General features: G+C 39.6%; 1 protein-coding gene across 1 annotated transcript in view; it reads left to right on the plus strand.

Annotated features, from left to right (window-relative positions):
- Positions 1 to 224: 224 nt before the first annotated feature.
- PELI1 (pellino E3 ubiquitin protein ligase 1) overlaps positions 225 to 13,862 on the plus strand; it is a 49,451-nt gene continuing 35,813 nt past the window's right edge. Inside the window, exon 1 of the mRNA XM_081254395.1 lies at positions 225 to 548. The gene's annotated coding sequence lies outside the window, so the exon portion shown is untranslated. The remainder of the gene's footprint in view (positions 549 to 13,862) is intronic.

The following is a 13,862-nucleotide window of genomic DNA, read 5'->3' on the forward strand; positions in this document are numbered from 1 at the left end:
CAGCGGGGCGGAGCCTCTCCCCTCGAGCATGCGCAGTGCAGAGCGAGCCAGGAAACGTCCTCAACCAGGTACACCTTTTTTCTTCAGTCAGAGAACTACAACTCCCAAGAGACCACTCGGCGCCGCGCCGCCGCCTCCCGCTGTGGCCCTGCCCCGTCCCCTCCCTCCGGCCCCGCCCTCCAACTAGTCCCCTCCCCTCCCTCCGAGAGTGTGTCAGTGACCCAGAGGCGGTGTGAGGCGGAGGAACCGTCGGGGGGCGCCGCCGCCGCCGCCTCCAGCAGCAGCACAAGCCGCTCCGCGCGTTCGGATTTGCCTTGAGTCCTCCGGGAGCGCATCACAAAGCGGACCCCACGGCTTTCTCTCCGCTCGCGGCTTCTCCAGCGCTCGGCTCCGCGGCCAACTTCCTCTCGCCGGGCTCGGCCGGCAGGCGAGGAAGGCTGCGGTGGAACGCCGGGCTGTCTGCTCGTGCTCCTCGCGCACGCACTCTTCACCCCCCTCGCTCCGGGTCTCGGGGCCGTGCTGGGATTCCGGCCACCAGTAATTGTCCGGTGAGTGTGGCCGCGGCGTGCCGCGGGAGGGGTCGCGGCGGGGCCACCGAGGGATGCGGGCCAGGCGGGCGCGCAACTTCCTCGGCGGCTTCCCCCGGCGGCCGGCCGTCTCTCCCCGCCCGCCTGCGCGCCCCCGCGCCGGAGGCGGCCGAGAGAGGAGTTTGCGGCGCCTGCATCCCGCGCTCTCGCAGGAGGAAGCGCCTTTGTCAGGAGCCGGCGGGCGCCCCCTCCCCCTCCGCCTGAGTGCGGGCGCGCGGCGGCCAAGTCCGAGCCCCGCGCCCTACGCCCCGCGCCGGGCCGCCAGCTGCTGGAGGGGAGCTCCGCGGGGGCGGGGAGCAAGACAGAAAAAAGAGAAACAAAGGGGGTGGTGGGCTTTTGTTTGTGCGAATCTGATAACTTCTTCTTCCTTCCTTACATAACACGGACTCCCAAGTTAGTCATTCTTTTTTTTGTTACGATTATTGCCATCATCTTTGCGTGTCCTTCGCGTTTTCTTTCATCTCTGGATCTCGGAGCACTTAAAAACACTAATTAATTACACCTCCGGGGCCCCTACGAAACACGTTAATAAGCCCGTTCTTGTAAGTGGGTAAACTGAGGTCCAGAAGAGCTCTCTAATTGATGGAAACGCTTGCTCTTCCACCGCACCTGGTGTCTGAGGACCTGAAAGCATCTATGAGTAAGAACTCGTTCTTCAGTGCCCCGTGGAAAAGTTAAAGATGCTCATTTTACTTACAGGCTAACTAAAGTCTAAAAGAAGTCGGGGTGATTGTTAGGTAGTTCAAACAATAACTCTTCTTACATAGTGTTTGAATCTTAAAACCTCAAAAGAGTCTTGAAAAATACTCCGAGTGGGGAAAATACTGTACATCACAAACTCACCTCACCCATCTACTTTTATTTTTGTACATGCAGGTCTCTTACAAGGCGGGAGAGCAGGGATGGGGGATGGGGTTGGGGGAGGGAGGACAGAGATTTTTTTAATGGAGGCTTAACAGATTTTAATCACTACACACAAGGAAATGTGTCTTGGTTTTAATAGCACCAACAACCTTCCCATCGTTTAGTCATCATATAATTGAGTGAGCACTTTATCCATAAGGCTCTGGTTGTGCTACGAACTGACGCTTTAAGTGTACGAAACGGTCATCTATTTGTTTTGGTTCAAAGACTGTGTACTTCTCTTAGTCTGCGAAACGTTATTTTGTTTTCTTAGCAGCTGATCTTTTGTTTTAGAACTGGCTTTGTCTTTTTCTACATTGAATATGTGTTACTTTTATAGCTGAGCAGAATCGTAAGAATGTTGTTGTTGTTGTTTAGTTTGCATAGTAGTGTGAATTTAAATTTTTGAATTGTGGAGAAGATTCGGTTTCTCCAGTTCTTTGGTTTCAGTTTATGCCGTTTTCTTTATAGCTAACAGAGAAAATGTTTTCTCGGTGTGATCATATTTATATCTTTCAAAACATTGTCCTTCTTGTACAAATACAGCATATGAATTCCTTATGTTTTTTATTCACATCAAAAACCTCTTCTGGAGGAAAATACATAATTCTGAGGACAAGTTTGTTTATTTTAGTAGTTGAACCAAACTGGAAGGTACTAAAATTTTAAATCAAGCATCATTTCTACTAGTTATTTCCTGAGATGAATAATGATCAGAACTGTAGTAACAGTACTTTCTCTTATCCTAAATTCTCTTGAATTTAATTTTGTATTTTATAGTTGCCCCCAGACTTTAGATTCTGGTGGTCCCATCAGAAAATGAAAAGACATTTGTTATTTTAATATTTTTCCCCCAATCCTCTAACCTGTCCCCTTTCTGTAGTATGTTGAAAGAGATCTTGAGTTTAAAAAATAGAAAAATAAGTTGTTTGGAACATACAGTTAAGTGTATGGAAAGTTGTATGTAGTGAAGTGGTTATAATACTTCATCTAATAAATTTAAGACTTTTAAAGAGAAAACTGTCACCTAGGTTTTTATTAATATTATAGAAGTGCTGTAATGTAATAATAGTAGTATTTATTGACTTGAAAAAAAAGTGATCTGGGAATTGTGCCTTAGTAGCGGATTTGGTGGGGGGCGGACTCTGTGCTCTCCTTAAAATTTTCATTTAGGTGACCTTACAGTTGGTTATGTTGAACTTTTTCTGTAGCGTTTACAAACCAGATTTGCCAGAGGCATTTGTACTTTAAGGTAGCTACTAACACAATGTCTGCTCAGTCACTGGAATCCAAAGGCAGAAGTTAGTGTTGACTGTCAAAGGCTGGCATTGCAGGTTTCCTAGTTTCTTTGGGACCCCTTCAAGGAAATGAGTGAAGAGTACAGGGCAGGGAACTGAGTCTAGTACTGCTGAGCTACTGAGCCAAGTTTCAAGGGAAAGCCTGAGTGTGTTTGCCTTTGTCTTTGTTTCAGCTTCCTTTCAGGTTGTCAAAATGTCACTTGTATATGAAGAGTTTGTCAATTCAGAATATGCCTTACTGTGGTTGTCCAGTAGGTCAGATGATAAGGACTATAGTAGTCCTGCTCTGTGAACAGTTGTTTTCAGACAGAAGCTTCTGTAACTGATAGAGATTTTAAGCTGGAGGAGGTAGAATTGAGAACTATCTAACATTCTCGCATACATACATCTTACCATGGCATATCAATATAGGCCTATTCTCATATTTATTAAATCAGAAAGGCTTATATGGATTATTTTATTTCATCTGTTTTAACTGTGTATATGAAAACATAATGACAAACACATGATGGCACTGAGAGATGGTTCTAGGAGTTTCTTTGGAAAAATCATCTTATTTCATAAAGTTACATTTGTGTCTTTTAATTGAGGAGAATAAAACAAATTTAAAAGCCAGTAGAAAGAAGGAAGAAAATCAGTAGAATGAAGGAAACCTGGTGAAGATGTTTTTATAGAGTACAATATTACAGATTCCTGACAACATTGTATAAGGGACAAAATTCTAGCTAAAGTCTGTAAACAGTGAATTCCACTTAGCATTTTCTGTTTGTAGATCTCTAGCCATCTTTTCATGATTCTCTCTAAATATATCACACAGGAAAAGTAAATAGAAAGCATTCTTTCAAAGGATTTGGGTTGTTGGGGTTTTTTTTACACATGTGGTAGTGGAGGTTTATTGTTTTTCTTTAAGTTTGACCTCTGCCAGAGAACATTTTCCCCAGACTAATGTGTGGGAACCTCAAAACAAGAAATATTGGACACTGAAAGAACTAGATATAATTTCAAGTTGTACCACTAGCTTGTTTTATGTTCTCTTGAAAGATCCCTTCTAATAATTGTTCCTTCCAAAGGCTGAAAATAATTGCACTTAGTAGATCCTACATAGTTTTTGTTTTTGCTGAATGAATTTACAAGTAATACAGAGAAAGCACAAGATTTCCTGAGTCAGAGAATTTCTAATTTTTTTCTTTTTAAATAGAAGTAACTGATGAACATGTGATTGGAGCCCTTCAATTAGCATAGCTTCCTTCAGAAATAAACTTAAGAGGAAAAGAGCTTCATCAGGTGATTTAAGAGAACTGAATTACAAATGAGCCTAAGAACACCTGATTATTTTTCAGAATGTTGTACATGATGTTTTAGATTTTTTGCCACCATAAACTCCGTTTCAGAGAAGTAGAGTTCTACATGTTACTCCTTGTATCATGCCTGTAATGCTTTTTTACACCTCAAAATACCATTTATAGAAAAATAGAATATGTTGCTGGTGCCTATGGGAAAATCCTGATGTTTGTCATTCCTCAGTTAATCGTGACCATTCATGTAGTTAAAAGTTTTTAATTGAGTACACATGTAATTTACTTCCTTTTCAAAGAATTTATTGCTGATTTTTATTTTATAATGAACCTCTTGGGATGTTGCTAGTTCTAAAAATATGTAGTACCCCCTAGTTTCCCACCATGCTCTGCAGTTTCTTTTTCTATTAATTTTTTGGCTGCAATTTGCTTTTTCCCCTAAATTGTCTAAAATGAGCTAAGAAATGTTTAAACATACTTGACAAGAAATACAGTCAGTAATTTTATTATGCTGAGCTTCAGCTAAATTTCCAAATACTAGGTATGTGAATCTGTTTTAGAGATAGAAGTATACTTACTTTGAAGGGGGCTAAAGCAGGGATATAGCCAATGGATTTCATCTTGGGTACCAAATCTGATTGCCTGGTAGTGACTGCCTGGAGTGTTATGTTTAGAAAATTGGGAGTCCTGGTTCAGACTCAGCAGGAGCGAGTGCTGTGATTAGCAATTTCTGCAGTTGGGTGGGTGGTGGGCTTTTGGCATGAATGGCAAATATTCATTTTGTACTTACTGGATGCCTTTTATGTGTCAGACACTGGTCTAGATGCTGATATCACACAGACTAAAATCTCTGCCTTATGGTGTTTACATTCTAATAACAAGACACAGACAATAAAAAGGTAAAATATTTTGTGTTTTAATGACAAATGACCTGGTTTCTTTAACGAGTAAATAACAAGAAATGGGAGGGGGGATATAAGATTAAAAGCAACTAAAGGGGCATATCCACCAAATGTATTGTGTGGACCTTAGATCCTGCTTTGAGCAAACTAACTGTAAAAGGACATTGATGAAAAATTTGGGAAATTTGGACATTGATGGCTTTTTAATAAAAAGGAATTGTCAATTTTTTAGGGTGTAGTAATATTTTATGGTTTTAAAACAAGAGTCCTTACCTTTTGGAGGTATATTTATGAATTAAAATATGATATCTGGATTTTTTTACTTTAAAATAATTTGTGGGGGAGAGGAGCATAGATGAAACAATATTGGCCCTATATCAAAAAATTTTTGAAACTAGATAATGGATACATGAGATTTCTTATATTCTCTCTACTTTTGTGTATGTTTGAAAAATTCCATAATTAAGTTTTACACACACAAATAAAGCAGAAAGGGGGAAGAGGGAATATGTGGGATGTGAGTATGGGATGAGAGTGAGAAAGTGATAGTTATTTGAGTAAAGACCTGAAGGAGGTGAGGGAGTAAAAGCCTTGCAGGTAATCTTAGGGCAGGACATTCCAGGTGGAGGGAACAGTGAGTACAGTGACCCTGAGATTGGAGCTTGATTGGAATGCAAGAACTTACAAGAAAACCAGTGTGTCTGGGTTAGAGTGAGAGAGAATAGCAGGGGATAATCAAATATAAAGGAAGGGTAGAGGAGACTAGATGGTATAGGACTTGGTTGTCCATCCTTCCTTTAAAGTAAAGATATTTATTTTATACACTTATCTAAAATAAGTCTAGTTTAGTCCCCCTGGAAGCTCTACACTTATTTCAACAATACTAGCATTACTCAAATTTTTTTGGTTCTTTTTTTTTTTTTAATTGCTTTCTAAGCCAGTTTAAGAGCCACTCATGAACAGAGCTCATTACTTTCTATTTCCGCCTTGTTTTTAAGGAAAAGGGAGGTATTAGCCACATGATACCTTATTTATCAGATATGACTCAGAAAGGATTTTGACAGAAAGAAAATAGGAAATAACTTCAGGCTGTTTGTAAGTGTCACATCTACTCTGAGAAGGCCATTACTGTTTCTGAAAATCAGATCCACCCATAGACTAAAAAGGAATTTTAATAATGTTCTGGACAATTGTAGCATCATTTAAAGTAAGGATATAACCTGTGAGAGTGACTAATATGGAAGAGACTATACTCATTTGGATATTTAAGTTCTCATACATTAAAACACATACCATATACATACAAGACCATGCATATTTCTTAAGTATTCAAAACAGTCATTGCTGATAAGTTTCCTTTGTGTCATGCATCCAAGACTGAAGAGATGGCATTTATCGTTGTAATGAAATTGTATAACTTTCTTGTTGCAATGGCATACACTTGGGAATTGAAAGACTAGCACACGTTTAGTGTTAGGAAACTGGCTTTCAAGTCTTCTTGTATTCATGCTTCAAATCTCAGATTAGTAATTTTTTTAAGAACATTCTGATTTCCCATAAAGAACTCTCTTTAAATCTTTTTTTTTTAATAACTTTATTTTATTTTTGGCTGCGTTAGGTCTCCGTTGCTGCGTGCGGGCTTTCTCTGGTTGCGGTGAGTGGGGGCTGCTCTTCGTTGCGGTGCGTGGGCTTCTCACTGCAGTGGCTTGTTGTTGCAGAGCACGAGCTCTAGGCTCGCGGGCTTCAGTAGTTGCAGCACGCAGTCTCAGTAGTTGTGGCCTGCAGGCTTACTAGTTGTGGCACACGGGCTTAGTTGCTCCGCGGCATGTGGGATCTTCCCGGACCAGGGCTCGAACCCGTGTCCCCTGCGTTGGCAGGCGGGTTCTTAACCACTGCGCCACCAGGGAAGTCCCTCTTTTTAAATCTTTATTAAAATTATAGAAAAATCAGTCCTCATCCTCCAAATGTTTGAAAGCCCCACCCCCAGAAAAAATCTTCCATAAATATGGGTTTTTTAAATCTTCTACTTAAAGGGCAATGTAGGGCTTCTCTGGTGGCACAGTGGTTGAGAGTCCGCCTGCCGATGCAGGGGACACGGGTTCCTGCCCCTGTCCGGGAAGATCCCACATGCCGCGGAGCGGCTAGGCCCGTGGGCCATGGCCCTGAGCCTGCGCGTCTGGAGCCTGTGCTCCACAACGGGAGAGGCCACGGCAGTGAGAGGCCCGCGTACTGCAAAAAAAAAAAAAAAAAAAAAAAAGGGGGCAATGTACATATAGAGATGACTAGTTTTGAATACTTTTATACTAGTTCATTTTTTTTATAAGAATAAGTTTTCCAACTTGAGAAACTAAACGTATTTCAGTGGTTTTTACTCTACTGATAACACTGAATAAAGAAAACATCCTTTTTCTAGTTAATTATGCATACTGGGAAGGCACAATATTTTCTTTAACCAATAATGTGTAGAATATAATGGGTTAAGTAGAATTTGTGAAATGTTATTACATAATAGATTGCAAAAAGTGACCACTAAGCATATAAGTATATAACTGTAAAAGGAATACTTTAACAAAGCTTCCTATTTTTCAGAAAATTGCTAGGAATCTAGTTCTTTAATTCACTCAAGAGTTTTTGTCCCTTTGGTGGATAGATAGATAGGTAGATAGCCAGACCCTTTCTTCATATACTGCACATACTATTAGGATTGAGCTGCTAGGCTGGATTATTTAATAGGTTTTAAACACTAACCTATGAGCATGGAACACAGAGCCCATGTTTAATTTCTGGGCTTTCCACTAACTCTGAAAGTCTTAAAAAGCTATCTTTGGTTCATCTGTAAAATAAAAATGGTGGTAGTTTTTCAGAAAGGACTTTGAAATTCTAAAGTGGTGACTGTACTTATGTGTGGCTCATTTTAGAAATAGCTTTCAGTCTTTTGATTTGGTGGTAGGATTATTAATCTGTTTTTCATTTCCATTTTTGTGGAATAAATAACTTCTGAGGGAGGAGGAAGAGGAAGAGAGGGGAGGGAGCAAGAGAAGGAAGGAAAGAAAAAAATCGGTTCTCACAAAATAGTAAACATGACCACGGATAGATAATTCTTGTAACTTGAATCTATTTAAGTGTCCGTGACCTAATGAGCTAGACTCAAACTTATAAATGAAGTAGAGAATAGTAATGATAATACACCTTCCATTTTAAGAAAATAAGTTGCTTTGCAAAAGGGATGTTATATTTCATGTTGATTTAAACATTATGACCATGATAAAGCCTGTACTTCATCTTGGAATTGATGATGATGATGATTAACAGTAGTTAAGAATTATATGGAAATTCAGTCTATTACTTAAGCTCTGTAGATGGTTGCAGCATCAGGTTCTAGGTTATTTCTTTCACCTTGTGCATTGCAAATACTCATATTCCACATCCCTGCCTCTCTCACTTCATCTCTCTCATGCTCATCTCTCCATCACTCTCACTGGCTCTGTTTATCTTCCTTCGCCAGCTTTAGTAGTGTCCATTGCTCTTATACAGTGTTTTCTACATTTGTCTGCCATTTTTTATATTTATAAAGAGGGCTTGGAATGAATTAAGGGCCTAAAAGAAGTGACATGTAGATGGCAAGTGTAACACTTTTCCTATTTGTGTCTTATGTACTTAGCTTCTTTTTATCTTGTGCTATTTTTGGTGTGTATTCTGGTGGAGGGATGGTATATTGTATTAGCTGGCACTAACTGACCTATAGGATGGAATACTTTTTGAACTCAGTAATGTAGGAAACAGTAATAAACTCATTGATTTGAAAGCCTCATAAGTTAATCCTGCATCTATCCAGAATCTATACTTAAACTAGCCTAGTGGAATTTCAAAAGCTGTTTTCAGCTCTTGGTGTATGTTGTTGTCTTTCAAATGTCAAACAATCAGGGACTTCATCATCACTGTAATAATAGTTAATCATAAATGGCCTTGGGGGAAAAACTCTGTCTAGACTCATGTTGAGCTGCTTTTTGACAGTCGAGAGGAAAGGAGAAAAAGATCAGTAATATGGTGAAGTCATTTATAACTTCTTCCTTCCGTAGAATGAAATATGAGGTGAGTGACCCTGATTTTTTGCTAGTTGTAGTGTTCAACATGTCAGTTGGCTTAATCTTCAGAAGGCACAATTAAGTTTAATTTTATTTTTTAACAATAAACGAAAACAATTGAAGGTGTGTGGTTCTTCAAAACTTTAGTGTTGTACTCCTGGTTCTTGGCAGATACTATCCACGGTACTTGATGTTCCTGGGGGTTTACGCCAGAGTTAATGAACTGCATGTACTGGAAATACTCAAAGCTGATTTTCTTTTAGACTACAGTTAACATAATGGACTTTTTTTCGAATTGTCCCTCACTACCATACTTTAAAACTTACCAAAGGACCAAAACATCCAAATTACAAAGTTAAGTTTATCATTCATGAGAAAACGTGTGAAATGTGTCTCTTTTATAAAGTTCTGGCTGCTTCTAATTAGGAACCACAGCCCTATAGACGGACTTCATGTATCTGAAAGCTTTTCAAATTTACTTATTGCTTTACTGTAATTTTCGTTTAAAATGGGATGATTCAGTCTCTGAATTAGTCCTGTCAGTTCACTGAAGGAGTTATTAATTTTGAGGTGGACTACCTTTTTAAAATTTCATCACCAACAACACTTCCTCAACAAAAAGTAAATCCCATTTTGCTGAAGCTTCGGGGTTTTTTTCCGGTATGCGGGCCTCCCGCTGCCGTGGCCTCTCCTGTTGCGCAGCACGGGCTCCGGACGCGCAGGCTCAGCGGCGCATGGCTCACGGGCCCAGCCGCTCCGCGGCATGTGGGATTCTCCCGGACCGGGGCACGAACCCCGTGTCCCCTGCATCGACAGGTGGACTCCCAACCACTGCGCCACCAGGGAAGCCCCTGCTGAAGCTTCTTGATTGTATCTCTTGTAGAAATGGCACGCCAGTTTATCTGCATATAGTTGAGCTCTTAAAAGACCAGTTTTTTAAGGCTTTTGCCTCTTGAAGCTGTGTTTTAAAATGGCTTCCAAAAAGGATTTCGTAGTTTTCAAAACTGAATAGGCTGTTAATGATTCAATATGCCCCCTCATTCTCCTCCTACTTCTTAAATTGAAAGCTCCTTCATAGCATCTAGGTGCCCTGAGTCATCATGGCTAAATTCTAAAGAAGAATTGTCAAATGGAAAAACTCGCCATGAAGTAAAATTGTCAGAAAACAATCTGAGTCAAGAGATAATTCATTGATCACAGTGATACAACTTAGAGGTTGTGGGCTTCATTTAAATCTTTGAATGTACTTACATGTAAGTCTTTATCACAGGACTTGTAAATTCTGAGGACTTATTTATCCCCAGTTAAATTTTAATTGGTTTGATTTTTATTATCTACTACACAAAAATGATTTTTTAATATTATTTTTAATAAGTATATCAGAAAGGAGAAGCAGTATGATTCAGGATAAGAAAGTCTCTTGATTCAGAAGATCACTTATTATCTCCATATTGCTAAATCCAATGACACTTTTCCAGTATTTATCTTACCTGACCTCTCAGCAACATTTGACATTGTTGCTACTTCCTACTTTTTGAGACATTCTTCTTCACTTCCAGGACACCATATACCTCACACCAACACCTTAATGCTGTTGCTTTTTTAATCTCTTTCAGAAGCTGCTGCTGTTCTTGCAGAACCCTAAATTTTTGAATTCCACAAGGCTTGGTCTTTTTTTTTTTAATTTATTTTTTGGCTGCGTTGGGTCTTCGTTGCTGCGTGCGGGCTTTCTCTAGTTGTGGTGAGCGGGGGCTACTCTTCATTGCGGTATGCGGGCTTCTCATTGTGGTGGCCTCTCTGGTTGCGGAGCACAGGCTCTAGGCACGCGGGCTTCAGTAGTTGCAGCACACGGGCTCAGTAGTTGTGGCTTGTGGGCTCTAGAGTGCAAGCTCAGAAGTTGTGACGCACAGGTTTAGTTGCTTCACGGCATGTGGGATCTTTCCAGACCAGGGCTCGAACCTGTGTCCCCTGCATTGGCAGACGGATTCGTAACCATTGCGCCACCAGGGAAATCCAAGGGTTAGTCTTAGTTTCTCTTCTCTTATTCTGTACTCTTCCTAGGTAATTTCTTTTTTAGAAGATTTCCAGGTTTATATTTCCATCCCAAGCTCCAGACTTGTACGTATAATTGTTTCCCATGGATGTCTCAAAGGTAACTCAGATTCTCAGGTTCCAAGTCAAACTAATGGGAATCTCAAGAGTTATTATTATTTATCTCCTAAGAACATTAATATCTCCTAAGAAGGAGTTAAAGAATTAATATGTAAAAGTCTTTGAAAAATGCCTGGCACTTATGATAAGCACTGCGTACATGTTAAGATTATTACTTATTATTATCTCAGGTTTACAAGAGAGGAAACTGAACCTCAGTACAGTTGGTCCAAGTCTCACACCTATTAAATGACAGTGCCAAGAGTCAACATAGACAGTCTGACCCCAGAACTCCCTTAACCACTCTATTTTACTTCATCTCAACTAATAAGAATTTATCTCATCCTTTTGCACACGGACTCCAAATTAATGGTCTCGTCGTGATCCTAAGAGTATTGTAATTCATTCCAGCAAACACACCTGGTGTTTAAAATGTAGAAGATCTAAAATATGCAGGTAAAATTTCACTTCAGTAAGATATGAGAAGCACAATATACATCTTAATTCCATTTTATTCCATGTGTATTTTTTGTTTTTTTTCCCTTTCTTGTTAGCAGTTAAGTCATGAAAATCCCTAGAAAATGGAAGTACTAATTCTGTATTACTCTTAAGTGACTTCAGTTGTTGTCATTTACTTACTCTGTTAAATCCTCTTTAGCTAAAATTTTCAGAATGACTTGGGGGCTCAATAGCATGTTGTATCCACATAATATGCTTAAAATCATTTTTTTTTTTTTTTTTTGCGGTATGCGGGCCTCTCACTGTTGTGGCCTCTCCCGTTGCGGAGCACAGGCTCCAGATGCGCAGGCTCAGCGGCCATGGCTCACGGACCTAGCCGCTCCGTGGCATGTGGGATCTTCCCTGACTGGGGCATGAACCCGTGTCCCCTGCATCGGCAGGCGGACTCTCAACCACTGCGCCACCAGGGAAGCCCTAAAATCAATAATTTTTATGATTTTGATTAGCTATTACCTCTTTTGAAATTATGTAGTGATTTGTCTGTTTTCAGAAGTCTAAGACATTTCAATTTCCCAAGGAATTTGTCTTTGAATTTTAATTTTATCGGCTGATTTTCAAATAAGAACTTTGATTTTAGCATTATATCTTTGTATTAGATTCTAGATGTAGTTGAATCTGCTTAATTTTATAAGCTTTAGTCTCTGACTTTCATTTAACTGTTTAGTAAAAAGCACATCTGGATACTATTTACAGTTTCTATAGAGGATTTACTTCCCCCTCCCCCCAATTACTTATTTCTTTTTTCCATTGTTGATTTTTTATTCTTATTCCTTTGCGGCAAAAAAAAAATTTTTTTTTGTATTAAGACAGTATAAAGGCAGAAGATATAAAGTCTTTCTTGGTTTTTGAACTTAGCAGGTGATGGGGGGTTCTTGAGAAGGAGAGTGGATTTTGAAAAACCAGAATCATCTATGGGGAAGAGTCTGTTTTCACCTTGTTTCTGAAACGGAATTCTATGACCTAGTGTATTTATTATTGGAAAACACTTAAAATAGTTGTTATATCAGCTAAGACTCTATTTTGACAGAAAACTCCATTCAAACTGGCTTAAGTAGGGGTGAGCCCGGGGGGCGGGGGAAGGAGATTTATTACGGTTTGTGTAAACTGGTCCAGGATAGGTGTGGCATCAAGAATGGCTCCACCCAAGGCTCAAATAATGTCATCAAGACTCAATTTCTGTATGTTTCTTGGCACTGCTTCCTCAGTGTTAGCTTTGTTCTCCAGCCCTACATAAGCAAAAGATAACTTCAGTTCCTTCAGCCCCTAAATCCTTAGTCATGTGTATCTGGAAAGATTAACCATCTTTTTCCTAGAAGTCCCAGCAAAAGTCTCACTGCATCTCATGGGCTCATAGTAGCCCACTTCCCTTGTAGCCAAGGGAATGTGAAATTTGGGTTGTCTGGGACAGAGCCATGTACCCAGCTATCGAGTTTGAGGGTGTAGTCAACTACACCAAACACACATAAGCTATATGTATTTACAATAAGGGAATGAAGATATCATTATATCACCAGAAGAGTGAATGTTTTTTTGGGCAGTGGAAAATAGATGTATTTTATAGTATCTTTTCCATTTTAAGAGTTAGCACTCAAAGACCAGTTTGATTTTTTTTAATTTAGTATTTAGCGCTAATTTGGAATTTGTATAATTTCACTTCCAAATTACTGTTTAAAGCAGTATGTAAATGGGAATTGCTAGACTTTTCACCTCTGAAGAGCTTTGAGAATGTATCAAAATTTAAAATTTGGTGCTATGTTAACAAATACCATACTACTAATTTTCCTAATCCAGTTTGTTGATAGCTAGTTCTTGTGATATAGGGCAATGTCTTTATGGATTAACATCTTTTTCTAGGTTAACACTACTTTAATGCCTTGAGCAGACTGGGCTCTTGGACCAAGAACTTCATAAAGAACCATAAAATCGAATATTCTCTCCTGGACACTCAGGGCCTTGGTGAGAGGAGGTGGAGTAAGGGGCGATAGAGGACACTAGTAAAGACATTACATATTGATTTCTATGACTGATTTTAGTCTGAAAATGAAAACTTGGTTCTTACTGAAAAAATAAGATACCCATTGTAGGGTTTTTCTTGCTTTTTAATATCAAAAATATGAAATGA

This window comes from Mesoplodon bidens, assembly GCF_964165515.1.
Source record: "Mesoplodon bidens genome assembly, chromosome: 14".
Lineage (NCBI taxonomy): Eukaryota > Metazoa > Chordata > Mammalia > Artiodactyla > Ziphiidae > Mesoplodon > Mesoplodon bidens.